This window comes from Lagenorhynchus albirostris, chromosome 2 (assembly GCF_949774975.1).
Source record: "Lagenorhynchus albirostris chromosome 2, mLagAlb1.1, whole genome shotgun sequence".
NCBI classification, from domain to species: Eukaryota; Metazoa; Chordata; class Mammalia; order Artiodactyla; family Delphinidae; genus Lagenorhynchus; species Lagenorhynchus albirostris.
Genome location: NC_083096.1, coordinates 96,672,590 through 96,696,168, shown reverse-complemented (window position 1 = coordinate 96,696,168; position 23,579 = coordinate 96,672,590).

Sequence of the window (23,579 nt, the reverse complement as noted above, 5' to 3'; positions counted from 1 at the left end):
GCTCTGATCTTTATGATTTGTTTCCTTCTACTAACTGGGTTTTCTTTGTTCTTCTTTCTCTAGTTCCTTTAGGTGTATGTTTAGATTGTTTATTTGAGATTTTTCTTGTTTGTTGAGGTGGGATTGAATTGCTATAAACTTCCCTCTTAGAACTACTTTTTCTGCTTCCCATGAGTTTTGGGTCGTCGTGTTTTCATTGTCATTTGTTTCTAGGTGATTTTTATTTCCTCTTTGATTTCTTCAGTGATCTCTTGGTTATTTAGCAGCACACTGTTTAGCCTCCATGTGTTTGTGTTTTTTGCAGTTTTTTCCCTGTAATTTATTTCTAATCTCATAGCATTGTGATTGGAAAAGATGCTTGGTATGATTTCAGTTTTCTTAAGTTTTCCAAGGTTTGATTTGTGACCCGAGATGTTATCTATCCTGGAGAACGTTCTGTGTGCACTTGAGAAGCAAATGTATTCTACTGATTTCAGGTAGAATGTCCTATAAATATCAATTAAATCTATCTGTTCTGTTGTGTCATTTAAAGCTTGCGTTTCCTTATTTAGTTTCTGTCTGGATGATCTGTCATTAGTGTAAGTGGGGTGTTAAAGTCCCCTACTATTATTGTGTTACTGTCAAGTTCCCCTTTTATGGCTGTTAGCATTTGCGTTATGTATTGAGGTGCTCCTATGTTGGGTGCATAATTATTTATAATTGTTATATTTTCTTCTTGGATTGATCCCTTGATCATTATGTAGTATCCTTCCTTATCTCTTGTAACATTCTTTACTTTAAAGTCTATTTTATCTTATATGAGTATTGCTACTCCAGCTTTCTTGTGATTTCCATTTGCATGGAATATCTTTTTCCATCCCCTCACTTTCAGTCTGTATGTGGCCCTAGGTCTGAAGTGGGTCTCTTGTAGACAGCATATATGCAGGTCTTGTTTTTGTATCCATTCAGCCAGTCTGTGTCTTTTGGTTGGGGCATTTAATCCATTTACATTCAAGGTAATTATCGATATGTGTGTTCCTATTACCATTTTCTTAATTGTTTTTGTGGGTCTTTTTCTTCTCTTGTGTTTCCTGCCTAGAGAAGTTTCTTTAGCATTTGTTGTAAAGCTGGTTTGGTGGTGCTGAATTCTCTTAGCTTTTGCTTGTCTGTAAAGGTTTTGATTATTCTGTCAAATCTGAATAAGATCCTTGCTGGGTAGAGTAATCTTGGTTGTAGGTTTTTCCCTTTCATCACTTTAAATATATTCTGCTACTCCCTTCTGGCCTGCAGAGTTTCTGCTGAAAAATCAGCTGATAACCTTATGGGGAGTCCTAGTATGTTATTTGTTGCTTTTCCCTTGCTGCTTTTAATATTCTTTTCTTTGAATTTAATTTTTTTAAATTTGATTAATATGTGTCTTGGTGTTTTTCTCCTAGGGTTTATCCTGTATGGGACTCTCTGTGTTTCCTGGACTTGGGTGGCTATTTCCTTTCCCACGTTAGGGAAGTTTTCAACTATAATCTCTTCACATATTTTCTCAGACTCTTTCTCTTTCTCTTCTTCTACTGGGACCCCTATAATTCGAATGTTGGTGCATTTAATGTTGTCCCAGAGGTGTCTGAAACTGTCCTCAATTCTTTTCATTCTTTTTTCTTCATTCTGTTCCATGGCAGTTATTTCCACCATTCTGTCTTCCAGTTTACTTATCTATTCTTTGCCTTAGTTATTCTGCTATTGATTCCTTCTACTGTATTTTTAATTTCATTTATTATGTTGTTCATCACTGTTTGTTTGTTCTTTAGTTCTTCTAGTTCCTTGTTAAACTTTTCTTGTATTTTCTTGATCCATGTCTCCATTCTGTTTCCGAGATTTTGGATCATCTTTACTATCATTACTCTGAATTCTTTTTCAGGTAGGTTGCCTATTAGCTCTTCATTTATTTGGTCTTGTAGGTTTTTACCTCGCTTCTTCGTCTGTAACATATTTTTTTGTTGTCTCATTTTTTTTGATGTTTTGGGCTGTGTTCCTGTCTTACTGGTTGTTTGGCCTGAGGCTTCCAGCACTGGAGTTTGCAGGCAGTTGGGTAGAGCTGGGTCTTGGTGCCGATATGAGGACCTCCAGGAGACCTCACTCCAGTTAATATTCCCTGGGGTCTGAGGTTTTCTGTTAGTCCAGCAGTTTGGACTTGGCGCTCTCACCACAGGAGCTCAGGCCCAACTCCCAGCCTGGGAACCAAGATCACAGAAGCTGTGCGGTGCAGCAAAAGAAAAGAAAAACAAAAGGAGTAGTACAATAATAATGAATAAAAAATAAAATAAAATAGAAAAATATATTAGGAAAAATCAAAATATAAGTGAAACGACAACAACAAGGTAAAACAGAACCATTACAGCAAAAAATAAATAAGTAAATAAAAGGGGGGGGAACAGGGCTTCCCTGGTGGCGCAGTGGTTGAGAGTCCGCCTGCCGATGCAGGGGACACGGGTTCATGCCCCGGTCTGGGAAGATCCCACATGCCGCGGAGTGGCTGGGCCAGTGAGCCATGGCCGCTGAGCCTGTGCGTCCGGAGCCTGTGCTCTGCAACGGGAGAGGCCACTGCAGTGAGAGGCCCGCGTACCGCAAAAAAAAAAAAAAAAGGGTGGGGGACAAACCAAAAGGAGCAGAACAATAACAAAGAATAAAAAATAAAATAAAATTAGAAAAATACAAAATTTATTAGAAGAAATAAAAATGTAAATTAAACAATAACAAGGTAAAACAGAACCACAACCTCAAAAAAAAAAAAAAAAAAGAAAAAAGGGCCAGAAAAGGCCTTGGCTGTGGGGGCAGAGCTTAGTCAGGGGGCAGGGCCTAGACTCAGGATATGCCTGACTGGAAAAGGCAGCAGGGCTGGAGGGGGCCTCAGAGTACAGAGTGCAGAAGTAAGGCCCTGGGTTGGGGTGCAGGGGCAGGGTTTAGGCCCAGCTCGACCAGAGAGGGTCTCAGAGGGTGCAGGATTAGGCCTGGCACCTCAGCAGGCTCCTGGAGGTCTGAGTGGGCAGGGGAAATGTTGGCCGAGTTTCCTTCCCATCCTCTGATCCCCTGAGGGTCTCTCCCTGTCCCTGCTGATCCCCTTACTGTGGTGGGCCCCTCCCAAGCATGGAAACCTCCCCCCTCTCCTAGCCTCCCTCAGGGGCACTGGTCCCATCTGGCCTTTACTTTTCCTCCCCCGCCCCATGCCCTCAGGACCCATGTAGCTGGAGGAGGCCTCAGAGGGCAGAGGATCAGGCCCGTGACCTCAGAAGGCTCCCTGGGGCCCAAGTGAGCAGGGGAAATGCTGGCCGGGATCCTCCAATCTCCCGAGGGTCTCTCCCCATCCCCCGTTGCTCCCCTCACCTTGGGTGGGCCCCTCCAGGAGTGAGAACCCCTTCCCTCCCCAAGCCGCCCCTCAGGGCACCAGTCCATCCCACCTCCACTCCTCCTCTCCCCTTCCTCCCCGCAACATCCTACCCGGTTGCTTGGGGGTTCCTGCCATCCCCTTAGGTGGTTCGTGGTTCCCCCCTCCCCCCCAGCCCAGTGCCTGGTAGGTGTCCTAGTTGTGAGGAGATGCAAACTCTGCATCCTCCTACTCCCTGCAAAGATATCTTTATGTCAGAAAAAGACCCAGGAGAAAAAGCAACTATAGTTCCCAATAAATCTCCCCCTCATGTCTTTGGCACCCATTTATACTGCTTGTACTTATAGGGACTCTGGACTTCTCTGTGCCTCCTCTCTCTACGTAAATCAACATGAATTTCAGAGAATAGCTTGCTAAGGTGACCCACTGTCTCAAGTTTGTCCAGTACTGAGGAATTTCCTGGGATGCAGGAAACTTGGGTGCTGAACTAGAACAGTCTAGGCAAGCTGGGATAGTTGGCTACCCTAGTTAGTAAGCAGCTAAATTTTCTTTGGGCCCAACCCCCCTTTCCTTCCAGCTTAGAGCAGTGGTAGCTATCCTAGCTCAGTGGAATGGAGGGAGCATGGCTTTTAAAATCAAAAGGTCATCAATTACCATGTTTATGACTAGCCAATGTAGAAAACATTTCTGATCCTCAGTTTTTACATTTGTAAAATGAGGATGATAAGTTTATTTCACAGAATTAAAGGAGCTGACACTTAGAAAAAGCTTGAAAAAGAGAGTGCTAAATAAATGTCAGCATCTTTTCATTTTCACAGGTGTTTTGAACCTTGAAGCTGTAAGGCACTACTGTTTAACAAAAAACATATAAGTCCAAATTTCCACTGTAATGCTGACTTCTCCTAACCCTTAAAATTTGGAACAAGAAATGGAGTCTTGTATTTAGGGCTTATTTTGCAGTCCTTGAATATACACTAGCAGTGGCCTTTGAGATGTTACATTAGGTGAACATTTTTTATCTCCAGTGAAGTTGTATACATAGCATCAGCTAACTTTGGTTTGGTTAGCTCAGTAGGATAAGTCCACTGTTGCTTAAACTGACCTACTGCTTTCCTGATTTAACTTGAAATTTTCATCAAAGTGGTAAATCTGGTAACTCTAGGTCGAATCCCTATGAAGTGTATAGAGCAGCTCTGGATTAGATATGGCACATTTCAGCCAAGCCGCACCATTTTATCTCATTTCCATCCTCCTCTTATTTCCAGGAATGGACTGGACTCACTAAGTCTGAAAATATAGCACCTTTCTGGTATGGAAAACAGAAACACATCTCTGTGACTCTTTGGTATTTGGTCACATATTTATATCTCTGAGATTTGTGGATTTTCCCCCCATACTTTTATTGATCATGGACTTTGAGGCAACTTTTGCACATAATTGAAATCTTAAGCTAAGAAAAGAAAACAGAGTTTGAACTTATATTACTACAATGGAGTTTGTCATTTTTTAAACATCTCTCTCTCTTTTTTTTTCTTTTTGGTTCTACTCATACACTTTTAAAATGTCAACAGAAATCGTACTATTCTTCAAAGGCCAGAGATAGGAAAAACTTTGCATAGATCTATGCAATATGAAGAGCCATCAGTGGGGACCCCTCATGTACTCCACTGACTCCATTGCCCTGTGTTCCACGCACTCTTAAACTCTTAGCTGCTCTCATGCTCGTCGCTGCCTCTGTGCTTTTGCATGTGCTGTCCTTCCTTCCTTCCTGGAATGCCCATACTACACTCTCTTAATTACTTGACAGATGGTTTAACAGGCATCCTAAGCTTGCAGCAGTGCTTTTGGTCCATTCCACTGTCTCAAGGTTGGAGTGTTCCAAATCAGTGCTTGCCTGGGTACTGTCACAAAAGCACATGGAGCAGAGCTAGAGCCTGAATTAGAGCCATAGCTGACCTGCAACCTACGTGTATTATGAATGTTTACTAAACACTTGTTATTGTAAACCATTTGATTCACGCCTTAAGTTTTACTTTTTGCTCTATTTTTTCATAATATTACTAGGATTCACTAAAATCTCTCTACCACTACTTATTACCACTCAGGTATTTTCAATATATTTAAACAAGATGAACTTAAGACCTCTGTGAGGCAACCTCAATTCATAAAGTATGTCTTCCAGCCAGTTTGTCACTGAGCTTTTAGGATAGCCTGAGCCACCCACGAACATGTACTTGATGACCAATAGAAACTCATCATAGATGTTCCAGCACAACTCTTGTTATGGTAGGCAGACTCTAAGTTAATCTCCAATAATCCCCACCTCCTGGTATTCATGGCCTTCTGTAATTTCCTTCCCTTCAGTAATTTGCTTCTAACCAACACTATACCTCAGTGGCGAGGGGATGCCACTTCTGTCACTAGATTTCAAAAGATTGCCACTTTTGTCTTGGTAGCAGACTCTCCTTTATAGGCTTTGATGAAGCAAGCTATATGGAGAGCTCCCAGTCAGCAAAGAACTGAGGCTGTCAATCCAACAACCTGTAAGCAATGGAATCTTGCCAACAACCATGTGATCGTAGAAGCAGATACTTCCCGGTCAAGCTTTTAGATGAGATGGCAGCCCTGGCTGCCACCTTGATTGTAGGTATGTGAGAGAGGGAGATCCTGAAGAAGCAGATCTAGTGAAGCCATGCCTTCTTGACCAACAGAAGCTATGAGATAAAAATGTGTCATGTGTGTCATTTTAATGCTCTAAGTTTGTGGTAAATTTTAAAACAGAAATAGATAACTAATATACCTCTATGTGGCAGAAAAACCTGACTGGTATTATTGGCATTAAGAGGGTTTACCTAAGAATAGGTCTGAAGAATTAGAAATTTATCAAATGAAAGATGAGGGGAATGCTCCAGGGAAGAAGACATGTTTGATGACCCAGAGATGAGAGAGTTTGAGGAAAGGGTAGAAATTCTCTACCTTTGGTTCTGGGAGAGATAAGCTATTTAAACAGGTTGAGGTCAGATCATGAAGGCCTGGTAAAGTCCATTTTTGAAAATTAGGACTTTTACTCTGAAGGACATGGGGACCTCATTGACAGCTTTAAACAGAAAAAGAATATGATCAACCTTGTCCTTGGAAAAAACATTTCGATTGCACTGTGAGAAATGGTTTGTATATTGGTCATAGTTCAGTTGAGGAAGCAGAGCTATGATAATTTTATGGGGTTAGAGATTTACTATAGGAAATGAGCCTTACACAAATATGGGATAACCAGGGACAGAAAGATCTGGAAAGGGAGCTTAAACCTGAGAAGCTAAGCACACACAGCCACTGGAGGGAATCTGAGGTGTTGTTCATCGAAAGGTCTATGGAAAGTGTTGGCCTCTATGTGGCTACTTCCTCTGGGGTCCATAGGTAAGGATATGATGGTGAACCTGGAGTTGGGAAGATGAGCTGGACGTTCTCCTACTCTGTTCTACATTTTCTTTTGTCCATAGTACTCATCACCTCTAATAGACTATGTGATTTCTTTCTTTAATGATTTTTATTGTCTGCCTCCCAGTTAGAAATATAAACTCCATGAGCATTGGGATATTTGACTGTTTTGTTTATTCATATGTTCTCAGTAGCCTAGATCTAGCTTAAAGCAGTGCCTGGCTCTTAAGAGACACATAACAAACAGTAAATTTATATAATTTGTTATAAAAGCATATGTGGGAGTTTTGGGGTGATAGTTCTCCAAATTTATTAATTGACTCTATTTTGCTTATGTTGAGATGATTAAAAGTTATCTCAAACGTAAATACATAGTTTTAAATGTTTAGGTAAAGAATTTGAGGCACTTTATTTTAATTCGCACTTTACCTGTCTTACTGCAGGGTTGAATCAACCTAATTTGTCAAAATATAATTTTTTTTTTAACTTCACAAATTCAGATGATGTATGCTTCAGAGTTAATAGTCACATGGGAACATAGATAATTTCTCTTTTTCTTTAATACTTATCTTCAGTTCATATCTGATCAGTTTATTTTGGATGATTCACTTTCCAAAATAGGAAGTTCTCCCTATGGTTCTGCATTTCCATATTATTAGGCTGTTCTAGCAATTGTAATTCTCCTAATCTCTAATCCTTTTAAAATTCTTATGCTTGTTCTGTATATTGGGACCTTAGATCAGGAAGTAGAAGATTTCAATAACTTGTTCTCTTGAGATAAAGCCAGTTTGAAGTTTCTTTTTTTTTTTACATGTTTATTTTCTTATTAGTCATCCATTTTATACACATCATTTGAAGTTTCTTGAATAACTTTCCATTGCATTTCTCATTATTGGTACTCAACAATTTCTTCTGCCTTGGAAGTCTTTATGCATGTTAATATTGCAAAGATATGCCTAGTTTTGATTCATAGATTCAAGTGTGGTGGTTCATTCTTTGCCCCCTGGGAAACCCGATGAAAAGATCATTTTAAACATGAGCCTGTTTTCACACGTATACAGTGACTTCCTGGGGCTGTGTTTGTGAAAATTCTGCTGGAAATGAATGCAGGCATCATGAAGTGGGAGTGGGGTATCACATAAAGAATGTCGATTCTACTTATATTTTATGTCTTTTTTTGTTTTGCTGTTCCTCCTTTACCTCTTACCTCCATCCTACTTCATCTAGTTCTGTACCACAACCCAGAGCACTAGACTCGCACTGTAGGAAGAGACTTTAAGATGAGACAGAGTTTGGGTCAAGTTATAGCTCTGGTAGCTTTGCCATTTACAAACTACATTGCTTTGAGAGTTTTTCTGTTTTGTTGACCTCAGGTTTTCTTATTTGTAATAGAAATAATTTCTATATTTCAATGTTGTATGAGAATTTAAATTATGTGTGTATGTACCTATTGTGTCTGGCATACTGTAGGTAAACAAAAAATTGTAGTTACTAGTATTAAAATAGGATTAAAAATTAAAACAGTAAAAACTTCTAAGTACACTGAAACCAGCTTATTTAATAACTGTAGAAAACAAATCCACAAGGATGACATTTAAAGGTGTGGGCCACACGATCTCAATCAAGAATCATTTGCCTAATTAACCCTGCTTTAGTCCTCTTTTTCTTTCTCTTTTTAGTTATAATTTTTGAAGAAGCATCTCTGCTTGGTTTATGTGGTACCCTTGAGTAAGCCAAACCACAGCTTGTTTTATTTTTTAAAGCTGTTATAAAGCAATCTTAAATTCTCTCAATTGTGCTGTATTACAAAGGGGGGGGTGGAGGGAGAAAGATACAGTCCCCTTCCCAGCAGTCTCTTAGTTTACTAAGCATTTAATTATCATTTACAATGTCCCCAGAATTAATCATACATAAAAAATTACTACTGACTTCTTATCAGATAGACAACTTTACATGCTGATAAACATTGAACTAAGGGAGAATTAGGAAGGCAGATGAAGTCCAATGTCTAGTTTAATTAGTGATGTAGAACCTAAAACATACATATGATGTTGATACATATTCACTTTTTAAAAACATGCCTTCTTCTTCATCCCCTTCATATCCAATTTTCCAAAAGTATTGCCTCTACAGTTGTGTTGGATTCTATGTAAATTCAAAACATGAAAATGTTAAATGGTATGGTATGACTCATGACTAATATACCTGTGTGCATAGAATTTGAAGTAATACAAATCACTATAAATGAAATATTGATCAAGAATTGCTTTAATCCAAATTTGGTGGGCAGAGCACGTTGTAAACTCTTCTGTTGCTATGAGGGTAAATCTTAAAAGTTCTCATCACAAGAAAAAATGTAACTATGTGAGTTTATGGATGTTGACTTACTGTGAAAGTCATTTTGCAATATATGCATTAATCATTATATTGTACACCTTAAACTAATATGTTTTATGTCAATTATATCTCAATAAAACTGGGAAAAAACTCTCTTCCTATGCTATAGTTTCATCTTAGTACCACTTTTGCTGTATATATACATATCCACCCTACTTTGTCAGAATTTATCTTGAGTTACAGCCGTCTTGAATTATGCATGTTTTTCAAGAAAGTTTTCTTCCCATGATGATCAACTGTGCTGTCCTCTTTGTCTCCACATCTTCACCACCTCTCATCACATTCTTTCCACATCACATCACTGAATGAGCTCTTCCTGTGAATTCTGTACCATTAAATCTAATGGACATTTGGCATTGTTAAATGTCTTCTCCTGTTTAACACTATTTTTGGGTCTAGAGTTCTTTCTACTTCTCTGGGTGTTTTCTGTCTTCTTTGCAGGCTCATCCTCCTCTAGCCAACTGTGAAATATTACAGTTCTTCTAGATTACATCCTAGGTCTCTTTTCTCTTTTCACACTAAATCTTGCCCTGGGCAATCTCATTCATATATATGACTTTAGTTATTATAGGTAGGCAGAAGAATTACAAATATGAATCTCTTATTCCTCAGCTGATATGACATGTTCCTATCTTCACCAATGAATTTGTCCACTTCTTTTCAATTGCAGCCCCACCAAGTTACCATGAACTCTTACATGGCTCATGGTAGTAGGTTTTGGATTGGTCTCTCTATGCTTATTCTTGCCCTTTTTCCTATTCAAAACATGGAAGCCAGAGGAATGTTTGTGGAATGCACATCTGATTTCTTTTCACTCCAGTCCCATTAAATCACTTTATTAGCTTTCCATAGCTGTGAGAATGAAGAACAAAAAGAACAACATTTTTTACACAGCCTTGCATGGTATATCACATAAGTAACTTCTCCAGACCATTCTGTACCACACCCTCCCATTCTAATTGGAACAGCTACACTGGCCTTTAAAAATCTTTTAAATGTTTTTAAATGCAAAATTTTCCATAGGTTGTTCCTTCCAGCATACTTCCCTTTCCCTACTCTGCCTTAGCCTAGCTAACTTCCTTTCTTCAATTTTTCCTTAGAGAAGTAGTCCCTGACCTCCTTGGTCAATTGTTCCTATTAAAAATTCTTACAGTACCATGTACATCTTTGTTGTAGCACTGATGGCTGTTGCAAACCATCATCACTGACCCTTATGCAGTTTGTGTCCTTGAGTAACAGTTTCTCTCTGCTAGTTTGTAAGGCCCAGAAGAACAGGAACCTTGTTTGTTTGTTCATTCACCGAACAACTTCTGCACCTAGCACAGGGTCTAGCACAAAGTAGACAGCAAAAACTATTTTTTGAATGAGTAACAATGCATTAAATGAGCACCTTTCAGATTCTACTGTTCAGTTTCTAGAATAGTAAGTGACACCTCCAAGTCTCCATTTATGTCTGAAGCACATGAAAGAATGAAAGTGTGGGAAGAAAGTGTTAAAAGGAAAATAATGACTGGGCTAGATGTTAAGTGATACAAGTTTGGGCACTGAATCTTCAGTTTAATACTTGTGCGGCTTTAAGCAAGACTCTGCCTCTGTGTTGTCTTTAGATTGGAAATAATAATAATGGCAGTAGCAAAGCTAACCTTTATAAAGAATTTATTATATGTGCCAGACACCTGACTAAGTGATGTGAAGGCATTATCTGAATTCATCCTCAAAATCCCTGTGAGATTCATATCAATATAAAAATAAAACAAAAGTGTTTAATGTTAATATAGTACCATGTGCTCAGTACTCTTTTAAGCATTGTACATATATTATTTCATTTAATCTTAACAATGCTTTTCTTTCATGCCCTCTTTTACAATAATCCATTGCTACTCAGTTTTCACTTGTGAGAATTTTGACATATTTGTATTCAGTACTTTTTAATGCATAAAAGTATTCAGTACTTTTTAATGCAGCATGGCCAGAGGAAAATACTGTTTTACATTCTTATAGTGTGATATAACTGCAGAGAATCAATAAATTATTTTTATACCCTTGAGACCTGTAAAGTTATATTTTAAATACGTTAATAGGATTAAAAATCAGAGCTACTGGTGTATCATAAACAGGTTTCTCTTATATGTATTCTCGAGATATTAAATTAAAAATAATTACTCATTCATATCACAAAACTTTGTGACAAAAGGGACAAATGATCTATGGTCCTTTCCAACTATTGCAGAAAGTAATTTGAATAGAAGCATCTTTTCTTAGATTACATAAAATACAGTTAAATTGAATATATTTTTCTATTGTGAACTAAATAGAATTCTGTATAAAACCATGTGGGAAATAAGAAGAATGGAGGAAAAATATTAAAATGTTAAATTATTTATTGCACAAAGACTGCTTTTCTACTTTTCTTTAAATTAGAGGTGTATAGAGCTTTTTTCAAAACACATGTTCTTTGTTTACTGCATTTGTCTTGAGCCAATCAGTTCTTTAAAAGTTAACTCCAAGTATTTCTGCACCATTGTCTGTTAAAATTTATTGTCCTAGCAAATTTTTCATACTCTCAAATAGTCAGCAGTAGTAATAACAGTGTGTAAATTTACACTGAAGTTACTTTCCAAATAAGAACAATCTGTGAACAGAGAGACATAGGTTTTAGTTCAGCTGTACACATAGTTAGGATTTTTATGTTTCATCATGTGTAAAGCAAGGAATTTGCACTAGAATTTCATTTGTTCATCATTTAAACAAATAATTAGTGAGTGCTACTAAGTGCCAGGTACTGTTCTAGATGCTGGAGAAAGACAAAATTCCTCTTGAAGCTTACATTCTCATGATGGTAAGTTGTAGTGATAATAGTAATAATAATGTCTATGATAGAATAGCATTCTATTATCTCCTGACTTCTGTAGAAATATTTTCATCTTAACTTATAGTACTTTGCATTTACATTTATAATTTCACTTAATTTGTACCATAGTCACTTGTTTATAAGGAGAGCTTCTCTTTGTGACTTCCTCAAAAGTTGGAATTATATTTTAGCCTTTTTTATAAATTGTACTAATTTTGTAGAATGCATGGACCATAATACCTACTTAATGAAAGTTTGTTAATTGGATGAATACGTGGATGAATAAATTGATTAATAGAAGAAGGAGTGAATGAGTAAAATTTTCTTGAATAATCTCTGTTTAGGTCATAATCTCTGAGTCTGGAGTCTTCCCTGGTTTCTGAAATCAAAAATACATTCCCTCACCTTATTCTCTTAAGTGGAATAGTGCATCCCAAAGATATTATCCTCCACCTAATATGTTATACTCAATATACTTTGATATACTCAAAGAGGTTAAAGTATTTTGGTAAGCAATGAAGATTTTTATATACATATATGTATATATATATGTATGTGTATATATATATATTATATATATACTTATATAAAATTTAGACAGTTTCTAAAAAAATTTGAAAGAGGATCTTAAAGTCCTTATCCATCAAATTTCTTAATTCCAGGTGCTTCTTGAACTTTCTTCTCATTGTAAAATAATTCATCTCTAAATGCTATGTGTTTCCTCAAAATCTTTTTCACAAACCACCATTTTTCACATGACTGTATTACTTATGACTCTACTTTCCCATATTCATTGATCGTTAATCACTTTTTGGCAATATATGAATTTAAATGAATAAGATATTCTGTAACCATAAGTACAAAGAAGGGATATTTGAAAGTATATGAGTTAGAATTGGGCTAATTTGTAAAAAAATCAAGTATTACCAACATTATGAATAGCCATTCTCTATCTGGTGCAACAGGAATTGAAAACCGGCAGCATGCATCAACAAGGCAAGAGGGCAAGCTCATGTTGGTGTTCCTGTGGAAAGAGAAAGGACTGTAATAGGCAAACATTAAATGAGGTGCCAAAGGCCTGGTAACCTCCTCCAAAGGACAGTGAGTCCTAAATATTTCGATGAATTCTATTAGACAGTTTCCTCCCTCTCTAGACAGTAGAGGGATACTATTTCAATACTTCTCTCTTAATTCACACAGTGGTCAATGCTGCCTGAGGGCAAATAGGTTAGTGTCTCCATAGTTTCAAATGTAAGAGGGAAAGAAATTTAAGGAGTAATTGTCACTAATTATATTGGTCTTATAAGTATATATTTCATTGTTTTTAAAATTGGCATTACTTATTTCTCATCTGTTAAGTGAATCTGGATTAATAATTTTATAAGACATCTATTTCGCTATGAAATATTTTACTCCAGTTACCTTTTATATGTGGTGTGAATGTATTTGTTTTCTCATATATATAAAACATGTTTATAGTGTATATATTTACTTCAAAGCGTATATAGCAAGATATACAATAGATGATGTATTCCTAAATATTCTAAATTAATTAGATAGTTCCTCAGGCAGAGCATTTTAATTTGGAATATATTTTATATTAACCTATTGATATAAAAATCTGTTAATTTTTCAGACTGTTGTGATAATCATTTTTAAGAAGCATCTTGTAACATAACATTAAATTCTTATAGAAAAATATAACTATGTACCTAAAAGTGAGTTCCTTTTAGTTAAACTTCCACTTTTCTGTATTTACAAATCATCTTTAAAGTAAAGGAGAATAAAAAGAAAATCTTTCATGTTCTAGAATTATTAAATTTTGGCCTGAATACCTTCCCTGAAATCTAGATTTTTGTTTACATCTAAAAATGAAATTAGTAAAAGAACTGAGCTTTGGTAGGCTCATTCTCCCACAACTAAGCTCAGGTGTCACACTTGAATGGCATTATTTATGAGGCATGATGGGATATTTGTGTTTTGTTGATGCCAGCAAAACGGGGTTTTATCTGAAGGATATATAACAGATCTTAATGCAAAAGATTAATGGCAAAATCTGAAGTCCTTTTATAGTGAACTTGGGCTTGATTCAAGCCATGAGGGACAATTTAAGGGATTTATCTAGCTGAAGGGTATGGCAGCAAGAGATTCTAAGCAAAGATGACACTCATTTGGCAAACTTCTGTTTTTCATACTGCTTTGGCATGTACTTTTGTAGCTGGTTAGGATATTGTAGATAATTGTCCATTATCTCTGTAATGAGAGCCGTCAACAACTATTCAGACATCTTGGGCTTCAATCATGTGAACTGCGTGTCTTTCTTAAATTACTAATTTTTATTGTAAATATTAATTTATATTTATTGTCACCCGTTCTGTCACTCTTTATTCCTTCTGATGTCTCCAGGTTTACATCTTGGATTATTTCAATACTTTTCTGGTAAATTCCCCTTTAATAATCTTTTCTGTGCAGGTCTACTGGTGATATTCTCTCAGTTTTTCTTGATTATTTTATTATTCTTGAAAATATCTTTATTTCACCTTCAGTTGTTTTTTTGAGGGGGTAAATATAATAGAATATTTTTTTCTTCTGATAAATTCTTTTGTCTTGAGAAAACATTGAGTTTTATTGAGATATAATTGACATACAGCACTGTATAAGTTTAAGGTATACAGCATAATGATTTGACTTTACATTGTGAAATGATTACCACAATAAGTTTGCCATCCATCATCTCATATAGATACAAAATTAAAGAAATGGAAAATTTTTTTCCTTGTGTTTAGACCTCTTAGGATTTACTCTCTTAATATCTTTTGTATAACATACGGCTGTGGTAATATATTAACCCTGTTGTGCATTACACCCCTCGTATTTATCTTACAAATGAAAGCTTGTACCTTTTGACTGTCTTCATCCAATTCCTCCACCTCCCCGTCCCCTGCCTCTGGTAACCACAAATTTGATCTCTTTTTCTATCAATTTGTTTGTTTGCTTGTTTTTGAAGTATAATTGATACAACACTGTGTCAGTTCTTGGTACACAACATAGTGATTTGATATTTCCATACATTTTGAAATGCTCACCATGATAAGTCTAGTTACCAGCTGTCACCATACAAAGATATTACATAATTATTGACAACACACTGTATATTTCACACCTGTGACTCATTTATTTTGTAACTCAAAGTTTGTAGCTCTTAACCTCCTTCACCTATATTTCTCCACTGTCTGCCCGCTCTGTGCTGGCAGTCACCTGTTTCTTCTCTGTATCTGTGACTCTGTTTCTGTTTAGTTATGTTTGTTCATTTGTTTATTTATTTTTTTTGCGGTACGAGGTCCTCTCACTGTTGTGGCCCCTCCCGTTGCGGAGCACAGGCTCTGGATGCGCAGGCTCAGCGGCCATGGCTCACGGGCCCAGCCGCTCTGCGGCCTGTGGGATCTTCCCGGACCGGGGCACGAACCCATGTCCCCTGCATTGTCAGGCGGACTCTCAACCACTGCGCCACCAGGGAAGCCCTGTTTTATTTTTTAGATTCCACATATAAGTGAAATCAAACAGTATTTCTTTTTCTCTGTCTGACTTATTTCACTTAATATAATACCCTCGAGGTATGTACACACACACACACACACACACACACACACACACACACACACATCTTCTTTATCCATTCATCTGTTACTGGACACTGAGGTTGCTTCCATATCCTCACTGTTGTAAATAATACTGCAATGTACATAGAGGTGCATATATCTTTTCAAATTAGTGTTTTCATTTCATTTGGGTAAATACCCAGAAGTGGAATTGCTGGATCATATAGTAGTTCTATTTTTAAATTTTTGAGGACTCTCCATGGTGTTTTCCATAGTGGCTGGCACCAATTTACATTCCCACTGATAGTGCACGATAGCCCCTTTTCTACACATCTTCACCAGTACTTCTTATGTTATTTTTTTGAGAATAGGCATTCTGACAGGTGTGAGCTGATATCTCATGGCTTTGATTTGCATTTCCCTGATGATTAGTGATTTTTTAAAAAAATTTTTTTGATGTGGACCATTTTTTAAAGTCTTTATTGAATTTGTTATAATCTTGCTTCTGTTTTATGTTTTGGCCCTTTGACCACGGGGAATGTGGGGTCTCAGCTCCCTGATCAGGGGTCGAACCCTTACCCCCCCCCCATTGGAAGGCAAAGTGTTAATCACTGGACCACCAGGGAAGTCCTATTGTGATACTGAGCATCTTTTCATGTGTCTGTTGTCCATCTGTGTGTCTTCTTTTGAAAAATGTCTATTCAGGTCCTCTGCTCATTTTAAAATCAGGTTGGTTTTTTTTTATATTGAGTTGTATGTATATTTTGACTATTCACCCCTTATCGAATATATCATTTGCAAATATCTTCTCCCATTCAGAGGGGGCTTTTTCTTTTTTGTTGATAGTTTCCTTTGCTGTGCAAAAGCTTTTAAGTTTGATGCTCTTACAGATGTAGCATGTTTTATTGACTTCCCAGACTGACCCAGTAAAATAAGTGTAGTTTTAAGCATGGTAAGTTTAGACCAGTTATAAAATCTAACATTTTTGCTTCTTGTTGTATTACCCTTATAATGGCATTTCACTGCTTTGCTTGAAAATAGGAGAATAAGGAGTATGGGTTCTGTTTTATTTCTATGCTTCTGGCATAGTTTTCAAACCCTCATAATATAATCAGTGAAATTGTCTCCATGAACAATTATGAAAAAAGCTATTCAAGCTAAATGCCTCTAAGTGAAGCTTCAAGAATGATGTTAATTTGTGGTAAGATACATTTCTGAAGAGAATTATTATAAAGGAAGAAAAAAAGGCATATGAGAATTCTAGAAACCCTAAAGATCTAGAAGAGCACACATTCAACGACTTCTTTCTCCTTTTTCTTCCTCCTTAAAAATTTTGAATGGAAAATACATAAGGAGTCTCATTTTCACTTATTGTGTTTGAGATGGGCATTCTCAGATGAAGCCTGACTCTTTTAAACTGCAGACTCTCCTTTAACCATCCCAGCACAGATGAAGCCTGCCGCTTTTCCTCTAATTCCAGTACATGGAGAGAATCTAAGTTTTCAGTTCAGTACTTCAAAATTTCTATTTCCTGGTACAACATTTTAATTTTTCAAGGACTAGTAACACTATTGGTGGTGTTTAAAGAGATTTTTTTTTCCTACAAGTAGTATATTGCTAGTAGTAACCATTTTCTTCTTGAGAAATCACATTACCTTTGATTCACGAATGGTTTTAAAATCTTTAATTTTGAAACTACAGTCCTGTATATCCAATGACCTATCTTCATTTGAAAGGTCCACAGATGACGGGTCTACATCTGAACTCCTTATTTTCTCCCAAACTCTGCTCTTTTCATACTGAATGAATATTTTAAAACTGGATATACTCCTCCCAGCCTCACCTACTAGTCCTCTCTGCTCTCTACCTCCAACAAAGATCTTACCTTCTCTCGATGCTGACCTACTTGCATTGCCTTCTACAGGACATACAGCGTCATACCTCACCACTCTACTCCTTTTGCCTGAAATACAAGTCTCCTTCTGGGCCCCTTTATGTCTCCTACTCATCATTTTGGATACCTAACTCTCTTAGAAAATGATAATAACTTAAGAAACTCTCAGTCCAGGAGGAGAGACAGGTAGATAAAAGAATATTTTAATACAGAGAAAGATGATAGAAATTCTGCTACAGTAATCTGTTTATATGTCTCTTTACCCTTTGAATTGTGAACTTTCTGAGGTCATGGACTGTGTCTAATTAATATTTGTATCTTTAGCGTTTAGCCTAATAATAAATATCATTGTACCTTTATTGCTGTATTGCTCAGGAAGTGTTTACTGGATGAATATAGTTCTCATGACCTACAAATACAAAAATTTTACTTATACAAGTATTGTTAAGCTAAGCTTAACAGATAAGCTCTAGTCAACAGCTCACTGGCAAGATTTAGATTTATATGAGATCATAAATTCTGAAACAGAATATCATGTGCTTTCCAAACTTAACATAATATATTTCACAAATTCCACCGCAGACTGTGCTTTTGAAATGCAAAAGCATACTATTAAACTAAGAGAAAGATGAGTCCTTGAAAGGAATTTTTGTCTGAGAGAGTAATTTCCTCCCCACACAAAGCAACTTTCTTCCCTCAGCAGACCCTATGTAGGGTTCTATTTTGCTGTTTGTTCAAAAAATCAGAAGACCTGGTTTGTAGTTCTGGCTTCTCTATTTGCTAGCTATATAATGTATGAAATTTGCTTCTGAGGGTTATTTTTCTTATTTACAAATATGGATGATAATACCTGCCATGATTATCTCACATAGATATGGTAAGGATCAAATGAACCAAGGTACATGAAAGTATTTTGAAATGTATAAGTTGCTGTGAAGGTGTGAATTATTATGATTAAGCAAAATGTGTTAGTTTCATTATGAAGATCAGAAGGGATGAAATTAAATATCTTACTGTAAAATAGATAACATTTCTAATTTATTTGATAAAGTTTTATCAATACCTATCAATACTTATCAGTACTACTATTACAATAATATTAGTTGATTTATTGAATATTTACAACGTGCTGGGACTCATGTGGATTACCTCATTTAATTCTAATCACAGATCCATATAGTAGAAATGATTATAACCATCCTCTTACAGATAAGGAAGCTGAAGATTACGGATACTAAGTGATAAAGTTATTCTATACTGTTGTCAAATTGTAGCATCCAAACTAATTTTACTGTGATTTTTAAAGTAGTCATTGTAAAGAAGAAAAGAGCTCCAAAATGCAGGAGTATGTTCCTGCTAGTCAGTGAGTTATTTACTTTTCCCATACTTTTCCAAGTATTATTCTAAGCTGAATAGTATGTAAGATTACTCTGAATGTGTTTACATGTTATCTGATTTTTAAAAAGTATTCAAACTACTTAAGAATAGCACATAGCGGGCTTCCCAGGTGGCACAGTGGTTGAGAGTCCGCCTGCCGATGCAGGGGACGCAGGTTCGTGCCCTGGTCTGGGAAGATCCCACATGCTGCAGAGCGGCTAGGCCCGTGAGCCATGGCTGCTGGGCCTGCGCGTCCGGAGCCTGTGCTCCGCAACAGGAGAGGCCACAACAGTGAGAGGCCCGCGTACCGCAAAAAAAAAAGAAGAAAAGAAGAGCACATAGCATTATACTAGGAGAGAAAAAAAAACTTTTAGAAGCAATCTGTAAGAGATGTTATACTTTTACTGTAAGCACTCATCTTCCCCCGAGGCTTTTCTTTCTATATATGTTTCCTAAATCAGGATGTGCTGTCAGTTACCTACCATGTTACTCGTATACTAGAACCACTGAGATTATTCTATAATCTTTCTCTCATCCCTACTTCCTGTCGTTGTTGTGTGCAATCAATTATCATATCCTGTCTCTACTACCTTGTACCTATTTCTTGATTCAGTTTTCGTCTCTCCATCTCCTTTCCACCCCAGTAGGCCAAACCGGAATGGTCTTTTGCCTATAATATAGCAAACATCTCTGAACTGGTCCCATTGAATCTATGTTTTATTCCTTTTAATTAATTCTCTAACAGATTAATCTTTTATGCTGGAAATTAGATCATGCTGGCTACATCTTTGCTTAAAATAGTTTGTGGATTCCAACTGTTCTTCAAATACAGTTAAAAAGGCTTGACATACACTTTGAATCTCTCTGTTATCTGGTTTACCTTATCTCATATCATACTATTCTTCTCTTATTTTATACCTTCTAGTCATACTAGCCTTATTATTTCACTTTAGCCAGTGCCCATGCTTCTTACAGTGTTGGGAACCTGTGCATGAAGTCTTCTGGTTGGAATACTCTGTCACTCCCACCCTGTCATTTGGAGAACACCTGCTTGTTCTTCAGGCTGCACTTTACATGTCACTTTGTAAAAGGGGCATTCCTTGATTACCCCTACATAAGGTCAGATTCCACTGTTAATTGCTCTCACAGCATACTGTGTTTTTCTTTTTTTAATAGCCTGTATCACAATCGTTTTCAGTTATTGGAGAAATTATCTGTGTAACTCAAATAAAATACAGACATTTTGGTTTGCTTATATCCTATCCTCATAGCTGAGTGTAAAAAAATAATTGATTCCCTTCAAAAGATGAAATGGCAAAAGATCATAAATAACTATGCTCTAAAATTTCCCCCATCAACCTGTTTAATATCTGTTTGAAGGCAGGATTTCTATTTTGTTCATTGCTGTGTTGTGTAACTATAGCACAGTGCCTGGCACAGAGTGGGTGCACAATGAGATTTGGTAATTGAGTACATAAAGTTTCTCTATGAATCATCTAGAACTCTAGAATTCTACCCCAGAAGATAGAATAAAATATAATACAGGCCACCCGACTTAGATGAATGGAAACTCTTATAAATATCTTCTAGGATCAAGGGTTCTCCTAGATATGCTAGCTAAATTTTTACATTTAAAATTTTCTGTTATCCTTGATAACTAATATATTTGTTGATTTTTATCATTTAATTCTAGAGAATTATTAATAATTCTGTAATTAATAATAATAATATTAATTATGTAATTCTTATTTTTACAAATGAAGAAGGTAAGTATGGCAGAGACTTCTAACCACCCTCCATATCCTTTCTCTCCTTACGTAAAAATAAGATTCTACTTGCCCATGGCTAGACAACATTTCTTTGACTCTCTTGCATTGAGGGGTGGCTGTTTAGATAGTTCTCCTTAGTGTCTTGTAAGAGAGGCAGTGTGTACCACTGCGACCTGGAGCTTTTCAGAGAATGGGTGTGCCTCCTGCACATGCTTTTTCTCTTCCTCTAATTGACCCTGGATATGATAAGGCAGCCTCCACCACCCTGATAGCAATATTCAAGGGGATAGGGGAACCACAGGTTGCATCCCTGATAGGAATGTTCATGTAAGCAGGAAACAAACTTCCAATATGTCTGAGCTATTGCAATTCTGGATCCAGTAATTTTTTTTAACATCTTTATTGGAGTATAATTGCTTTATAATGCTGTGTTAGTTTCTGCTGTATAACAAAGTGAATCAGCTATACATAAACATATATTCCCATATCTTCTCCCTCTTGCCTCTCCTTCCCAACCTCCCTATCCCACCCCTCTAGGTGGTCACAAAGCACTAGGCTGATCTCCCTGTGCTACATGGCTGCTTCCCACTAGCTATTTTACATTTGGTAGTGTATGTATGTTCATGCTACTTTCTCACTTCGTCCCAGCTTACCCTTACCCCTCCCTGTGTCCTCAAGTCCATTCTCTACGTCTGCGTCTGGATTCAGTAATTTTCAACAGTTTACTGGATAACCGAGGTGGACTTAGAAGCTTGAGTTACTCCCTAAGGCCACCAGGTGGCAACCAATCTCAAGGCTGCTTGGCTCAAAGACCATCCATCTCTTCCAAGGACCTCTCTTCACGGACACAATTTGGAAATGTCTCTTTAATTTGTGTACCTATTTAACCTTGGTCATCTATCCTAGTTCTTATTTTTTTCTCCATTGTACTTTTTGTGCATTAGCATGTTTCAATTATTCATTCAGTCATTCCTTCAATTAACTTTTAATGAATGCCTACACTTTTGGAGTAGACACAAAGACTAGTGAAATAAAGTTACTACTCACAAGGAACTCATTGCCTGTTGGTGGCCAGGAGGAGAGGTAGGTATTGTTAAATGAGAATACGATTTAAAAAGTGGTGCCTATAGTAGAATGTGAATACAAGGTTTAAATGCTGCAAGGAGGAAGTGCCTGTCATGTTTCTAATAATATTAGCTGATGATTAATTAGCTAGTATCCTGTTTAATTTATTTCCTGCCTTACAACTCAGTAATGTCAGAGCACTTCTAACATCTCTATTTGGACTATAGCAAGCTTAAGCTTCAAAGAGGAGGTCTCAAATGAGATTCTAGCCCTTCATCTCCTTGTAACAGCCCTTATACATTGAGCTCTACAGTCTGCTAATGAGATCTAAATTGTGTCATTAGGCTGGTAGTTTGGTTTCATTATCACCAATTCTTTCAGTATGGCACCGTTAATCTTTCCAATTAGCCAAGGAAAATCACTGCCAACCAATCAGATAACTGGACTGATGAAAATGGTTACTCAAAAATTGTTACTCAAAATATGATAATTTGTTCAAAAAAGAAACAAAAAAGACATTAGGAAGGAATAACAATTCCAAGGGGCATGCATGGACATGGACATCGTTTTAAAAATAGGTCTGAATGTTGGGTTGGTTTGTCTTTGAAAATTCACAAAATAAAATATTTTCAGATGTTGCTAAGCTATCTTACTCTTTGAACACTTTCATCTTCTCTCTGATTAAGAAGGTATTCTGTACCATAGACTGTTACCTCCCCGCACACATGCTCATAATACACTTTCATTTTATAATGTTGTCTGCATCATCAAAGGAATATTAGTCCAGGCAAACCAAGTTTCAAACATGTTAGTTTTCTTTTATTGACATAATATTTAAAATTGAAACAAAGTTTTATTTCCTTAAAAAAAATAGAAGCAAGAGCTTCTTATCAATTGCCTGTGGTGCAATTCCCAGTTTCCCAGTTGTTCTTCACAGGAGAACATATCAATTTTGAATCAACAGAAATCTTTATAGGTTTCTAAATTTAACTCCAGATGAAATTTAACTCCAGATAAAAAATATGGGCATGGCCTTTCATGCATCAGGTTGCAATCATGTTGTAGAACCTTCTAAGGACAATGGCTCGTGGAAGAGCTCTTACTTATTTCATGGTTCTAACCTCCCTAAGACTAACAGTTAATCATGCAAGTGACTGAAGTACAGTTCTTAAACTATATTAGACAACCACTTTCTCTTGCTATGAAAAGAAATACCTTGTATTGCTTCAGCATTTACATATGGCAGGAGACTATTGAACAGTGAAAAGAATTTATTACTTTAGCATTAGTTTTTCACTTTGCTGGATATTTTATAAATACAAAATAGAGTTTTAGATCTTGATTCCTTTGTACATGGAATTTGAGAGAAACACACTTTCCTACTTAATGCCCTCTGTTTCTTTTGTTTGTTTATATATGTAAGGAGAAAATGATGACAAATTCTATCACCTATCCTCTATCATCTCTTTTCCGCTTTATTTGGTTTACTTAATTCCTTAAATCTTAACGTTCCACTACTATTTCTTAAGATACTTCTTCCATAACTCTCATTTATTACATGTTCTTCTATTGAAGTTACAAGATATTACAATAATAGTAGTACACTAAATCTCATATGCCTATATAGTGTTAACATTATTTTCTCTAGAAAGAGACATTTTAAAGTAAGTTCTTCAATACTACCTTAAACTCATCTGGAACTAACTTCTGGAGAGTCAAAAGTTATTGTTTTGGAGCAGAACAAACCAAAGGGCATGGATTACTTACCTTGTATTATTTAAATACAGTCCCTTTGGTCTTACCTATCTGTTTATGCAAAGAATCTATCTGTCCAATA